General features: G+C 38.8%; 1 non-coding gene across 1 annotated transcript; it reads right to left on the bottom strand.

Annotated features, from left to right (window-relative positions):
* Positions 1–15,151: 15,151 nt before the first annotated feature.
* On the bottom strand, positions 15,152–15,259 carry LOC112774806 (small nucleolar RNA R71). The gene has a single exon (XR_003189265.1). It is a non-coding gene; the product is annotated as a small nucleolar RNA R71 (small nucleolar RNA).

Genomic DNA, 15,259 nt, shown 5'->3' with positions numbered 1-15,259 from the left:
TCTTATGCTAAGTTCATGAAAGAGATCTTAAGTCATAAGAAGGATTGGAGAGAAACTGAAAAAGTTTTCCTCACTGAAGAATGCAGTGCATTCATTCTGAAAAGCTTACCAGAGAAGCTTAAAGATCCCGGAAGCTTTATGATACCGTGCACATTAGAGGATGCTTGTACCAAGACAGATCTATGTGATCTTGGGGCAAGTATCAACCTAATACCTGCATCCACTATCAAAAAGCTTGGTTTGACTGATGAAGTTAAACCAACCCGGATATGCCTCCAACTTGCTGATGGCTCCATTAAATTCCCATCAGGCGTAATTGAGGACATGATTGTCAAGGTTGGGCTATTTGCCTTTCCTACTGACTTTGTAGTGCTGGAAATGGAGGAGCACAAGAGTACAACTCTCATTCTAGGAAGACCTTTCCTAACAACTGGACGAACTCTCATTGACGTCCAAAAAGGGGAGATAACCCTGAGAGTCAATGAGGATGAGTTTAAGTTGAATGCTGTCAAAGCTATGCATCATCTAGACACATCAAAAGACTGCCTGAGCACTGATATTATTGACTCCCTAGTGGAAGAGGTCAATATGACTGAGAATCTCGAATCAGAGCTAGAGAATATTTTCAAAGATGTTCAGCCTGATTTGGAGGAACTAGAGAAAATAGAAGAACCTCTGAAAACTCTTTAGGAAGAGGAGAAACCTCCTAAAGCCTAGCTCAAACCACTACCACCATCCCTGAAATATACATTTCTGGGAGAAGATGACACTTTTCCCGTGATCATAAGCTTTGTTTTAAAGCCACAGGAAGAGAAAGCACTAATTCAGGTGCTAAGGACACACAAGACAGCTCTTGGGTGCTCCATAAGTGATCTTAAGGGCATTAGCCCAGCCAGATGGATACACAAGATCCTATTGGAGGATGATGCTAAGCTAGTGGTTCAACCACAGAGGCGGCTAAATCCAGCCATGAAGGAGGTGGTGCAGAAAGAGGTCACTAAGTTACTAGAGGCTGGGATTATTTATCCTATTTCTGATAGCCCCTGGGTGAGCCCTGTCCATGTTGTTCCCAAGAAGGGAGGCATGACAGTGGTTCATAATGAAAAGAATGAATTGGTCCCTACAAGAACAGTTACAGGGTGGCGTATGTGTATTGACTACAGAAGGCTCAATACAGCCACCAAGAAGGATCATTTTCCTTTACCATTCATTGACCAGATGCTAGAGAGACTAGCAGGCCATGAATACTACTGCTTTTTAGATGGCTATTCAAGTTACAACAAAATTACAGTAGATCCTCAGGACCAAGAGAAAATAGCATTCACATGTCCATCTGGAGTATTTGCCTACAGAAGGACGCCATTTGGTCTGTGTAATGCACCTGCAACCTTTCAGAGGTGCATGATCTCTATCTTCTCTGATATGATAGAGAAATTTCTGGAAGTCTTCATGGATGACTTTTCAGTATTTGTAGACTCATTCAGCTCCTGTCTTGATCATCTAGCACTTGTTCTGAAAAGGTGCCAAGAGACCAACCTGGTTTTAAACTGGGAGAAATGTCACTTCATGGTGACTGAAGGAATTGTCCTTGGGCACAAAATTTCGAACAAAGGAATAGAGGTGGATGATGCGGGCAGAAATTGGTGAATTCAAAATTATTAGAATATATGCGTTGCAAGTATAGTTCTTAACTCGCCAGAAATCCACCGCTCAATTTAGAAAGGTGTCACAGAAAATTGAAATTTAAAATACTGGGAGTATGAATCCCAGGTCGTCTCCCAACGAGTTACAGGAAAGAGCGCTATTTTATTAATCAGATGTTTTTGAAAAGGTTTGAGTTGAGTAAACAGGAAATTAAATTGATGAAATTAAATAATGTAAATAAAAGCCTTGACTGGGAGTTGATTACATGGAAGCCCTATTCTTGATGGAACATTCTTAAGATTAATTGACAATTGAGAGTTATTTTGTTTAGTTATCCTTTACTAAGTAAAGGAAGGTAAAACCAGTTGGAATGCTGTTCTATTCACAAATCCCAATCCACTTTGGGGAGGATTGGTGTCAGGAATTAGAGAGCAATCCAACAATAACCCAATTACAATCTTTCTCTTGAACCTTACAACTCGAGGGTTCCTTTCAATCAACTCCCCATCAAGTTAGGGAACTACTCACTCATTGTAAAGGTAAAATTTATAGCATATGAAAAGGAATTTAAGAAAGACATTGTAAATAAAAATTAAAAATAATCAATTAAAAATAAAAGTGATCCTTGTATTAAACAATCCTAAAAATATTCCAATGGTAAAATTAAACAAAGCAAGGAACATGGAAGAGTAAGCCAAGTAAAGAAAACGAACTAGAATGACAAAGCCTTGATAAGGTAATAACTCTTCTCAATATCCCAATGCAAAAAGCTAGAGAAACTAAAATCCTAAGAACTATGAATGTGTAGAGAGAAAACCTAGAGGAGGAGTAAAACTAGATCTAAAAACTAAAATTGTGTCGAATGAATGTTGTCTTTGGTTTCTGCATGTTCTTTGGCTTTAGTCTGCTGTTTCGGGCCGAAAACTGGGTCAAAATAGGGTCCAAAATCGCCCGCAGCGAATCTGCAGATTATGCAGATCGCGCACGTCACGCGATCGCGTCGCACATGTGGACGCGTCATTCGCGTTTCTGCTTTGCCACGCGGACGCGTCGTCTATGCGGCCGCGTCACTCGTGCTATTCCATGTCGCGCGGTCGCGTCACCCATGCGGCCGCGTCGCTTCAAATTGCTCTCTTCTGCGCGGTCACGTCATCCATGCGGCCGCGTCGCTTCTCGCTGGTCATCTCTTCAATTTCTTGTGTTCCTTCCATTTTTGCAGGCTTCCCTTCCAATCTCCAACTCATTCATGCCCTATAAAGCCTGAAACACTTAACACACAGATCACGGCATCGAATGGAATAAGGGAGAAATAAAATACATAATTACAAGTCTCTAGGAAGCAAGTTTTCAACCATAAAACATCTTTAGGAAGGAAATATAAATGCATGCTTATTTAATGAATAAGTGGGCAAAGATCATGATAAAACCACACAATTAAACACAATATAAACCATGAAATAGTGGTTTATCAACCTCCCCACACTTAAACATTAGCATGTCCTCATGCTTAATTGAAGGAGATAAATGAAATGAGTAAGAACATGTAAAACCTATGAAATGCAATGCAACCTATATATATGAATGCAACTATATGATTCTTGTCCACTTGATCAAAAGTAAGTTCTTCAAAACAATTATAATTCAAATTCTACTAATTCAATTCTTATAAAGTAAGAGCAGATAAAAATGCAAGAGGATAGCTCATGAAAGCAGGGAACATAGAAATTCAAGCATGGAACCCTCACTGATGGTGTATGTACACTCTAGTCTCTCTAGTGTATAGGGTAATCACTCTATCCTTCTCTAATCATGCTTTCTAATTTTTTTGTTCTTCTCCTAACCAATCAACAACATTTACAATACCAATGCAAGCATCATGAGGTCTTTTCAAGGTTGTAATGGGGCCAAGGTAAGGGTAAGGATTCATATATGGCTAGTAAGCTTATAAATTGAATCTTTAATTAACCTAAGCTTTAACATAACCTATATATACTCTATATAACTTAGAATTCACACCTAGCTACCCAGAATTCCCCTTTTACGTTCCATACTCATGTATCAACTTTTTGTTTTAATTTTTATTATATGTCCATTGATCTTTGAATTCTCAATTCAGCATTGGGGTAATTTTGTCCCCTTATTCATTTATTTATTAAATTTTTTTTTAAAATAAAAGCAAAAATAAAAATAGCTTATCAATGCACATAGATTTTTAATTCTTATAGTTTCACATGAGTAGGTATCCAAATTCTCATTAAATTATCATGACACATTCCCTTAATAACTTTTGTTCCCACAATTTCCCATATTTAACTGGCACACACAATTCTATCTCAAGCTAACCAAAGATTCAATTTGGGATATACAATTGTTTTTCCGCTTAAGGCTAGTAATGTGGTGAAATATAGAACAAATGGGATTTAAAGGCTCAAAGTGGTTAACAAAGGTAATTGAAAAGGGTAGGCTTAATTTGGATAAGTGAGTTTAAACAAATAATGGCCTCAATCATATGCAAGCATATAAATATAATAAATATTGCACATATAGAATGAAACAAAATATAGATTACAATCATAGAGAAGTAAACACACAAGAATAAAATAATTATGGTTAAATAATGTAACCATGCATAAAGGCTCAAATCTTTACAGGTTGTGTGTTCTTTAGCTCAAACATCATGTTCCAAATACAACTTCAAGCAAATTTATCATAAAAATTTTAAAAATTAGTGAAATTTTGTTCCAAAGATAGAGTCTTAGAAGAAACTTATTGTCTTTTCAATCAAGTAGAGCATGCATGCAACTAACCTATTACTATGCAATTTATCCTATTCTATAAAAGAAAGAAAAACTAACTAAAATATCCTAATTTATTGGTGCTAGGGAAGAGAAATTACCTCCTAAAGTCAGGTACTGACCGACCTCCCCACACTTAAGGCTTTGCACCATCCTCGGTGCCATCTGTCAGGAACAGGGGTGGGCTGGTAGCAGTATCTCCACATTCGGGACCATCATGGCTCCCTGTGCTGGTAAAGGAAGTGGAGTCCGGGGTGTCTGAGTCCTTGAATTTTCCCTTGAGTAGCTCCTTGAGGTGTTTGAATCAGCGCTCGTTACGACGCTCTCTTAACTTCGCTTTCTGTTCTTGCCGATCCAATCTATTGATTATCTGCTGGAGCAGTTCATCAGTTGTGGGTGCTTGTGGTGTTGAAGAAGGAATATCTTCAACTGGAGCAGTAGGAAGGCTTGTAGTGGCTGCTGGAAGTCTGAGGTACTTCCCATTGGGGACATACTGATCATCCCGTGGAAGCATGGCTTTGGTGTCTCCAGCTCTGTAGGAAACTCCGGCTGCTGAGACAAGATCTGAGACCAAGGCGGGAAAAGGTAAGTTGCCCGCAATTTGTACGTGTCCCATGGCATTCCGGATATGTCTTGGTAGATTCAGAGGCTGGTCTGTAAGGATGCACCATAGTAGAACGGCCATGTCCGCAGTGAAGGAGGACTCGTGAGTGCTCGGAAAGACGTAATGGGACATGATTTGTGCCCATACGCGAGCCTCCAAGGTAAGTGCTGAAGCCGATATTCCCTTAGGGCGGGTATGATGGTATCCGTAGATCCAACGGCTACCAGGTAGTGCGATAACTCTAAGAACAGCTTCCCAGTCAAATTGGTACTGCTGGCGCTTGAGTGTGGCTTCTTGAAAGGCATCCATTCCTTCTGGAATAGGGGGAAGACTCAAAGCTTGTTGAATAGCCTCTTCTATAATGGGGACTTACCTCTGACGGACAAAGACAGACTGTAGGGTAGACAGGTAGAAGTTAGAGTAGAACTCTACTACCCAAGAAAGATTGACCTGCTTCTGTTGTCTCTGTAGGAAACCCATTGTCTTCGTTCAATTTGCGGCTTAACAAAAGTAGCAATATTGGGCGGGAGGATAAGAAGGTGTTCGTTGTTGTAATCCTTTCAGCCAGGATGGGGAACATATGCTCACAGTAGCGATTGGAAAATCGTGCAGTGTCCTTTGCTGGAAAGGCTTTCTCCTTTTCATCAACCTTTACGATCCTCTTAATTCTTTTTGTTGAGGGCTTGACTGCAGTTGAAGAAGGCTCTGTCACTAGTGCTCTTTTAGTTCCTCTTCTTGCTGGAGGTTTGGGAGAAGCTTTCTCTTTTCCTTTCTTGGTGGCCATCCTGAAAAAGGGAAGAGAAAGTAAATTAAATTTAAAGAGATATATAGCAATGAAGAGAACGGAAAAGGATGGTTGTAAATACACATTAAAAGGTAAATGATGTCAACACATGCTCATGAGTACATGTGAAAGATCATTAATGAAAAATAGTTAGTGCATATGATGATAAGGGAATGCAAGGTGTTTATTGGCATGCCGGCAAAGGGCATGAGTAGCATAGACCAAGCATTACTTTGTAACAAACCATCACGTTTGTATTGACAATTAAATTCAATTAATATAATAGTAAATGGGATTTGTGAAAAGTAAGCATTGAATAGTAGAATAACATAGAGAAGTGCATAATGCCATATGGAATTTTTCATAAACACATAGCATGCATGGTGAAAAAGGTATAGAAAGTATTAAAGTGAACATGCAAGCAACCCTTTAAAGAAAATAATATATAATTGTCAAACAATTGGCAACAATCCACAAGCCTATAAGGAAAGATAATGACTCAAATAAAATTCTAACACCATGTAAAAAGGAAAGAAGAAGAAAGAAAATATGAATAATGAAAAGAAAAAGAAAAGAAAATAACATATAAAATAAGAAGAATAATAGAAAAGAAAAGGGTGAAGAAGAAAATAAAACCTTGTTAATGGAGGTGAGGGAGAGTGAGAGTGAAAGGTGAGAGAGAAGGAAGAAGGGAGAAGGGAGAAGGAAGAAGTAAGGAGGGAAAAGAAAAATTAAGATTAGAGAGGAAAAAGATAAGATATTTTGGCAATTCAGGTTGAGCTATGCAACGCAAGTGACGCGGCCGCGTTGGGCACGTGTTCGCGTGATTGCGCTTCAAGTAAGGTGACGCGATCGCGTCGGTCACACAGTCGCGTGACCCATGTTAGGCTTCTGGCGCGAGTGCAGCCTCGCGCCTGCACAACTCTCTGTTCAAATTGATGTATTTGCCAAAATTGGGGTGACGCGATCGCGTGGGGCATGCGATCGCGTGAGTGGGCAGTTTATGGGGTATGACGCGGCCGCGTGGGGCACGCGATCGCGTGAGGGGGATTGCGCGTCCAGCGCCAGTCCAGCACCACTCTAGCACAACTTTCTGCTTTGCACCCGTTTTACGTCGAAAATCAGGGCACGCAGCCGCGTGGGGCACGTGGTCGCGTTGGAGGCCATTATGCCCATACGACGCGGACGCGTCGGCGACGCGGTCGCGTGGGCTGCTTTATGCCACTGGCACTCCTCCAGCCACGCTCCAGCATGACTCTCTGTTCATTTTTATTTTTCTCTCCTCTCCTTACCACACGGATGCGTCGCTGATGCGGTCGCGTCGCGTAGCTTTTTTTTTTTATAAATATGCAGATGCAGATGCACAAAAGTTCTAATAAAGAGAAGAGTTATTGAATATGAAAAACTAAAAATAAAGAAAAGAACGATCATACCATGGTGGGTTGTCTCCCACCTAGCACTTTGCTTTAACGTCCGTAAGTTGGACGCTCTACTAGCTCAGTCTGTGGCCATGTGGGGATCTTCCAAGAGGAAGATCTCGAGTTCCTTGTCTTTCTTCTGCTTTTCCCCATAGTACAGCTTTAAACGATGTCCATTAATTTTGATAAGCTCCGAGCTCGAAGGATGGATAAGGTGATAAACTCCGTACGGTTCGGCCTTCTCTACTCTGTATGGACCTTCCCATCTTGATCTCAACTTGCCTGGCATGAGCCTCAGTCGAGATTTGTAAAGGAGGACTGAGTCCCCAGGTTGGAACTCTTTCCTCTTGATGTTCTGGTCATGTACAGCCTTCATCTTCTCCTTGTGTAGTCTTGAGTTCTCATAAGCTTCTAGGCGAAGGCTCTCCAATTCTTGCAGTTGCAACTTCCTTTCAGCTCCGGCTTTCTCAATTCCCATATTGCACTCCTTGACTGCCCAAAAGGCTTTGTGCTCTATTTCTACCGGGAGTTGACAAGCTTTTCCATAAACTAAGCAAAAAGGACTCATCCCAATGGGTGTTTTGTATGCTGTTCTGTATGCCCAGAGTGCATCTTGTAGCCTGGTGCTCCAGTCTCTTCTATGAGGCTTTACTATCTTCTGCAAGATACACTTTATCTCTCTATTTGACACCTCGGCTTGCCCATTGGTCTGAGGATGGTATGCTGTTACAACCTTATGAATTATCCCATGCTTCTTCATTAGTCCTGTTAGTCTCCTGTTACAAAAATGGGTGCCGTGATCGCTCACGATTGCTCGTGGTGATCCAAAGCGACAGATAATATGGTTTCTCACAAAGAAAATAACAGTGTTAGCATCATCAGTGCGGGTAGGAATTGCTTCCACCCATTTGGAAACGTAATCCACAGCTTACAATATATAAAAATAACCATTAGAATTTGGAAATGGACCCATGAAGTCAATGCCCCAAACATCAAAGATTTCACAGAAAAGCATATATTGTTGAGGCATCTCATCCCTCTTGGATATATTACCAAATTTTTGGCATGGGAAGCAAGATTTACAAAATTCAGCAGCGTCTCTAAAAATAGTAGGCCACCAGAATCCACAGTCTAAGATTTTTCTAGCAGTTCTTTGGGGGCCAAAATGCCCTCCACTCTCAGATGAGTGACAGGCATCTAAGATGGACTGGAATTCTGATTGAGGCACACACCGTCTAATTACCTGATCAGTGCCACATCTCCATAAATATGGGTCATCCCATATATAATATTTAGACTCGCTTTTCAGCTTGTCTCTTCGATGCTTAGAAAAGTTTGGAGGGAATGTACGGCTAACTAGATAATTAGCTACAGGTGCATACCAAGGGACTATCTCAGATACTGCTTGCAGGTTATCAAATGGAAAATTATCAGCTATAGGAGTGGGGTCATCCTTAATGTGCTCAAGGCGACTCAAGTGGTCTGCCACTAAATTCTGGTTACCACTCCTATCCTTTATTTCTAAATCAAATTCTTGTAATAGCAGTATCCAACGTATAAGCCTTGGTTTGGACTCCTTTTTAGCTAATAGATACTTTAAAGCTGCATGGTCCGAATATACTACTACTCTAGTACCAAGTAAATAAGCTCAGAATTTATCCAGAGCAAAAACAATAGCAAGAAGCTCTTTTTCAGTAGTAGTATAATTGGACTGGGCAGCGTCTAAAGTTTTAGACGCATAAGCAATAACAAAAGGGTCCTTACCTTCACGCTGAGCCAGCGCTGCTCCTACTGCATGGTTGGAAGCATCGCATATGATTTCAAATGGCTGGCTCCAGTCTGGTCCTCTCACAATTGGAGCTTGAGTCAGGGCGGCCTTTAGCTTATCAAACGCTTGCTTGCAATCTTCACCGAACTCGAACTCAATATCCTTCTGCAATAATCTGGATAAGGGAAGTGCTACCTTACTGAAGTCCTTAATAAATCTCCTGTAAAAACCTGCATGGCCAAGGAACGAACGGACTTCCCTCACAGAAGAGGGGTAAGGTAAACTAGAAATAACATTCACCTTTGCTGGGTCTACAGAAATGCCGGTATTAGATACCACATGTCCTAGTACAATCCCTTGTTTTACCATAAAGTGACATTTTTCAAAATTTAATACAAGGTTTGTACTGACACATCTATCCAATACTCTAGATAATCCATCTAAGCAAAGGCTAAAAGAATCACCATAAACGCTAAAATCATCCATAAAAACTTCCATACAGTCCTCAATAAGATCAGAGAAAAGACTCATCATACACCTTTGGAAAGTAGCTGGTGCATTGCACAAGCCAAAGGGCATTCTCTTGTAAGCATAAGTCCCAAAAGGACATGTAAAAGTGGTCTTTTCCTGATCCTCAGGAGCTATATGAATCTGGAAATAACCTGTGTAACCATCTAAAAAGCAATAATGGGATTTACCTGACAGGCGATCCAGCATTTGATCAATGAATGGAAGTGGGTAGTGATCCTTACGGGTAGCTTGGTTGAGACGCCTGTAATCGATGCAGACTCTCCAAGCATTCTGAACTCTAGTTGCTATGAGCTCTCCATGCTCATTCTTCACTGTAGTGACTTCAGACTTCTTGGGCACCACTTGTACTGGGCTAACCCATTCACTGTCTGAAATGGGATAGATGATACCTACTTCCAATAGTCTGGTCACTTCCTTTTTGACAACTTTCAAGATAGTGGGATTCAATCTTCTTTGGGGTTGATGGACAGGTCTTTCTCCCTCTTCTAAAAATATTCTGTGCTCACATACTTGAGGGTTGATGCCTACTATGTCTGCCAAACTCTACCCAATTGCCTTCTTGTGCCTCCTCAGTACATCAAGTAACTGCTCTTCTTGTTGAGAAGTAAGTTCCCTCGCAATGATAACCGGAAACTTCTGCTCATCTTCAAGATAAGCATATTTGAGATGTGGAGGGAGGGGTTTCAACTCTAACTTCTGATCATGGGCAGGCTCTGGATTATCTGGAACTTGTGAAAATGGCGAAGTGCCCTCATTGTCAGTTAGGAGGGTCCCCACACTTGGACCTTGTCCAGTGTGCCTTTCTTCTAATTCTTCCTTGTGAACTGCAGCTACAGTTTCATCTATGACATCACACTGGAAGATAGAATGATCTTCTGGAGGGTTGTTTATGACTCCATTCAGATTGAAGATTACTATTCGGCCATCTATTTCAAAAGAGTATGTTCCTGAAAAAGCATCCAATTTGAATTTTGATGTCTTCAGGAATGGTCTTCCAAGTAGGATTGATGATGGCTTATCCGAGTCATTATGGGGCATCTCCAAGATATAAAAATCAGTGGAAAATGTAAGCCCTTTAATGTTCACTAAAACATCTTCAGCAACTCCAGCCACTATAATAATGCTTTTATCTGCTAACACAAAACGAGCTGCCGACCTTTTTAATGGAGGGAGCCTCAAAATATCATATATAGACAAAGGCATTATACTAACACAGGCTCCTAAATCACACATGCAATCATAAATTACTACTCCACCAATAGTACAACTAACTATACAAGGACCTGGGTCACTACACTTCTCAGGTAATCCTCCCATTAAAGCAAATATGGAACTACCTAAAGGAATAGTTTCTAATTCATGAATTTTGTCCTTATGTATACATAAATTTTTTAGAAACTTTGCATATTTAGGTACTTGTTGAATAACATCAAAAAGAGGAACGGTTACTGATGAGCGGATAATTTATACGCTTTTTGGCATTATTTTAAGTATGTTTTTAGTAGAATCTAGTTACTTTTAGGGATGTTTTCATTAGTTTTTATGTTAAATTCACATTTCTGGACTTTACTATGAGTTTTTGTGTTTTTCTGTGATTTCAGGTATTTTCTGGCTGAAATTGAGGGACTTGAGCAAAAATCAGATTCAGAGGTTGAAGAAGGACTGCTGATGCTGTTGGATTCTGACCTCCCTGCACTCAAAGTGGATTTTCTGGAGCTACAGAACTCAAAATGGCGCGCTTCCAATTGCGTTGGAAAGTAGACATTCAGGGCTTTCCAGTAATGTGTAATAGTCCATACTTTGGCCGAGTTTAGATGACGTAAAAGGTCATTGAACGCTAGTTCTACGCTGCTGTCTGGAGTTAAACGCCAGAAACAAGTCACAAACCAGAGTTGAATGCCAGAAATACGTTACAACCTGGCGTTCAACTCCAGAAAGAGCCTCTGCACGTGTAACATTCAAGCTCAGCCCAAGCACACACCAAGTGGGCCCCGGAAGTGGATTTATGTATCAATTACTTACTTCTGTAAACCCTAGTAACTAGTTTAGTATAAATAGGACAGTTTACTATTGTATTAGACATCTTCGGATCATCTTGGAATATCTTTTGATCATTTTTAGATCTCTAGACCTCCATAGGAGGCTGGCCACTCGGCCATGCCTACCCTCTATTCACTTATGTATTTTCATTCGGTAGAGTTTCTGCACTCCATAGATTAAGGTGTGGAGCTCTGCTGTTCCTCATGAATTAATGCAAAGTACTACTGTTTTTCTATTCAATTCAACTTATTCCGCTTCTAAGATATTCATTCGCACTTCAACATGAATGTGATGAACGTGACAATCATCATCATTCCCTATGAACGCGTGCCTGACAACCACTTCCGTTCCACCTTGGATTGAATGAGTATCTCTTGGATCTCTTAATCAGAATCTTCGTGGTATAAGCTAGATTGATGGCGGCATTCATGAGAGTCCGAAAAGTCTAAACCTTGTCTGTGGTATTCCGAGTAGGACTCTGGGATTGAATGACTGTGACGAACTTCAAACTCGCGAGTGCTGGGCGTAGTGACAGACGCAAAAGGAGGGTGAATCCTATTCCAGTATGATCGAGAACCTCAGATGATTAGTCGTGCTGTGACAGAGCATTTGGACCATTTTCACAAGAGGATGGGATGCAGCCATTGACAAGGGTGATGCCTCCAGACGATTAGCCATGCAGTGACAGCGCATCAGACCATTTTCCAGAGAGGATTAAAAGTAGCCATTGACAACGGTGATGTCCTTACATAAAGCCAGCCATGGAAAGGAGTAAGATTGATTAGATGAAGACAGCGGGAAAGCAGAGATTCAGAGGAACGAAAGCATCTCTATACGCTTATCTGAAATTCTCACCAATGAATTACATAAGTGTTTCTATCCTTATTTTATGTTTATTTAATTTTGAAAACTCCATAACCTTTTGATATCCGCCTGACTGAGATTTACAAGGTGACCATAGCTTGCTTCATACCAACAATCTCCGTGGGATCGACCCTTACTCACGTAAGGTTTATTACTTGGACGACCCAGTGCACTTGCTGGTTAGTTGTATCGAAGTTGTGAATGAAAAACGATTTATTAAGACGTGCGTACAAAGTTTCTGGCGCCGTTGCATGAGATCACAATTTCGTGCACCAAGTTTTTGGCACTGTTGCCGGGGATTGTTCGAGTTTGGACAACTGACGGTTCATCTTGTTGCTCAGATTAGGTAATTTTCTTTTTGTTTTATTTTCAAAAATTTTTAAAAATCTTTCAAAATTTTCTCCTTTGTTTTTGAAAAAAAAATGTTTTCAAAAAATATATTTTTCTTCAGAATTTTTAAGAATGAATTCTAGTGTTTCATGATAATTTGTTGAATCCTGGCTGGCTGTGAAGCCATGTCCAAATTCCTTTGGACTGAGGATTCAACTAATCACTTCAGTGCATGTAATTACATACTAAAGCTTGGCTGGCTATTAAGCCATGCCTAACTCTCAGATTGGAGCTTTAGACTAAGAATACAAGATTCCTGGAATTCATATTGAAAATTTTGGAATCCTTATTTTTCTTTTTCAAATAATTTTCGAAAAATATAAAACAAAAATCCAAAAAAAAAATAAATAAAAAAATCATAAAAATAAAAAAATATTTCATGTTTCTTGTTTGAGTCTTGAGTCAAATTTCAAGTTTGGTGTCAATTGCATTTTTTCTAAAAAAAATTCTTTGCATTTTTCGAAAAATTCATGTATTCATGGTGTTCTTCATGATCTTCAAATTGTTCTTGGTAAGTCTTCTTGTTTGATCTTGATATTTTCTTGTTTTGCATCTTTTCTTGTTTTACATGTGCATTCTTGCATCCATAGAGTCTAAACATGAAAGATTTCTAAGTTTGGTGTCTTGCATGTTTTCTTTGCATTAAAAATTTTTCAAAAATATGTTCTTGATGTTCATCATGATCTTCAAAGTGTTCTTGGTGTTCATCTTGACATTCATAGTGTTCTTGCATGCATTCCTTGTTTTGATCCAAAAAGAAAAGAGAAAAACATGAAAATGATGTTTTAATTTTTCTCTCTCATCATGAAAATTCAAAAAAAAAAATCAAAAAAATATCCTTCCCTTTTTATCTCTCAAAATTTCGAAAATTAGATTTGACTTTTTCAAAAAATTTTAAAATCTAGTTGTTTTTATGAGTCAAATCAAATTTTCAATTTAAAAATCTTATCTTTTTCAAAATCTTTTTCAAAAAATCAAATCTTTTTCATTTTTCTTATCTATTTTTGAAAATTTCAAAAAAAAATATTTTTTAAAAATCTTTTTCTTAATTTTACATCATATTTTCGAAAATAACATCATCAATTAATGTTTTGATTCAAAAAATTTCAAGTTTGTTACTTGCTTGTTAAGAAAGATTCAAACTTTAAGTTCTAGAATCATATCTTGTGATTTCTTGTGAATCAAGTCATTAATTGTGATTCTAAGAATCAAATCTTTTTCAAAAACTAATTTCAATCATATCTTTTCAAAAATATCTTCTTATCTTATCTTTTTCAAAAATTTGATTTTCAAAATATCTTTTCTAACTTCTTATCTTCTTATCTTTTCAAAAAATTGATTTTCAAATTTGTTTCAACTAACTAACTAACTTTTTGTTTGTTTCTTATCTTTTTCAAAACTACCTAACTAACTCTCTCTCTCTCTCTAATTTTCGAAAATATCTTCCCTCTTTTTCAAAATTTCTTTTTAATTAACTAATTATTTTAATTTTTGATTTTAAAATTTCAAAAATTACTAACCTTTTTCAAAAACTATTTTCGAAAACCACTAACTCTTTTTCAAAAATTATTTTCGAAAATTCACTTCCCCCTCTTATCTTCTTCTACTTGTTTATTTATTTACTAACATCTCTTCCTCACTCACCAAAAATCCGAACCCCCTCTCTCTCTCTGAGTTCAGATTTTCTCTTCTTATTTTCTTTTATTCACACAGGGACCTCTATACTGTGGTAAAAAGGATCCCTATTATTATTATTATTTTTCTGTCCCTCTTTTTCATATGAGCAGGAGCAAAGACAAGAATATTCTTGTTGAAGTGGATCCAGAACCTGAAAGGACTCTGAAAAGGAAACTAAGAGAAGCTAAAATACAACAGTCCAAAGACAACCTTTCAGAAATTTTCGAACAAGAAGAGGAGATGGCAGCCAAAAATAATAATAATGTAAGGAGAATGCTTGGTGACTTTACTGCACCTAATTCCAATTTACATGGAAGAAGCATCTCCATTCCTGCTATTGGAGCAAACAATTTTGAGCTGAAACCTCATCTAGTTTTTCTGATGCAGCAGAACTGCAAGTTTCATGGACTTCCATATGAAGATCCCTTTCAGTTCTTAACTGAATTCTTGTAGATCTGTGATACTGTTAAGACTAATAGAGTAGATCCTGAAGTCTACAGGCTCATGCTTTTCCCTTTTGCTGTAAGAGACAGAGCTAGAGTATGGTTGGACTCTCAACTTAAGGATAGCCTGAACTCTTGGGATAAGCTAGTCAAGGCTTTCTTAGCCAAGTTATTTCCTCCTCAAAAGCTGAGTAAGCTTAGAGTGGATGTTCAAACCTTCAGACAGAAAGAAGGTGAATCCCTCTATGAAGCTTGGGAGAGATACAAAGAACTGACCAAAAAGTGTCCTTCTGACATGCTT

The sequence above is a fragment of the Arachis hypogaea genome, chromosome 18 (assembly GCF_003086295.3).
Source record: "Arachis hypogaea cultivar Tifrunner chromosome 18, arahy.Tifrunner.gnm2.J5K5, whole genome shotgun sequence".
Classification (NCBI taxonomy): domain Eukaryota; kingdom Viridiplantae; phylum Streptophyta; class Magnoliopsida; order Fabales; family Fabaceae; genus Arachis; species Arachis hypogaea.
The sequence above is the reverse complement of the archived record's forward strand: the minus strand, read 5'-3'. Positions and strand labels throughout refer to the sequence as shown.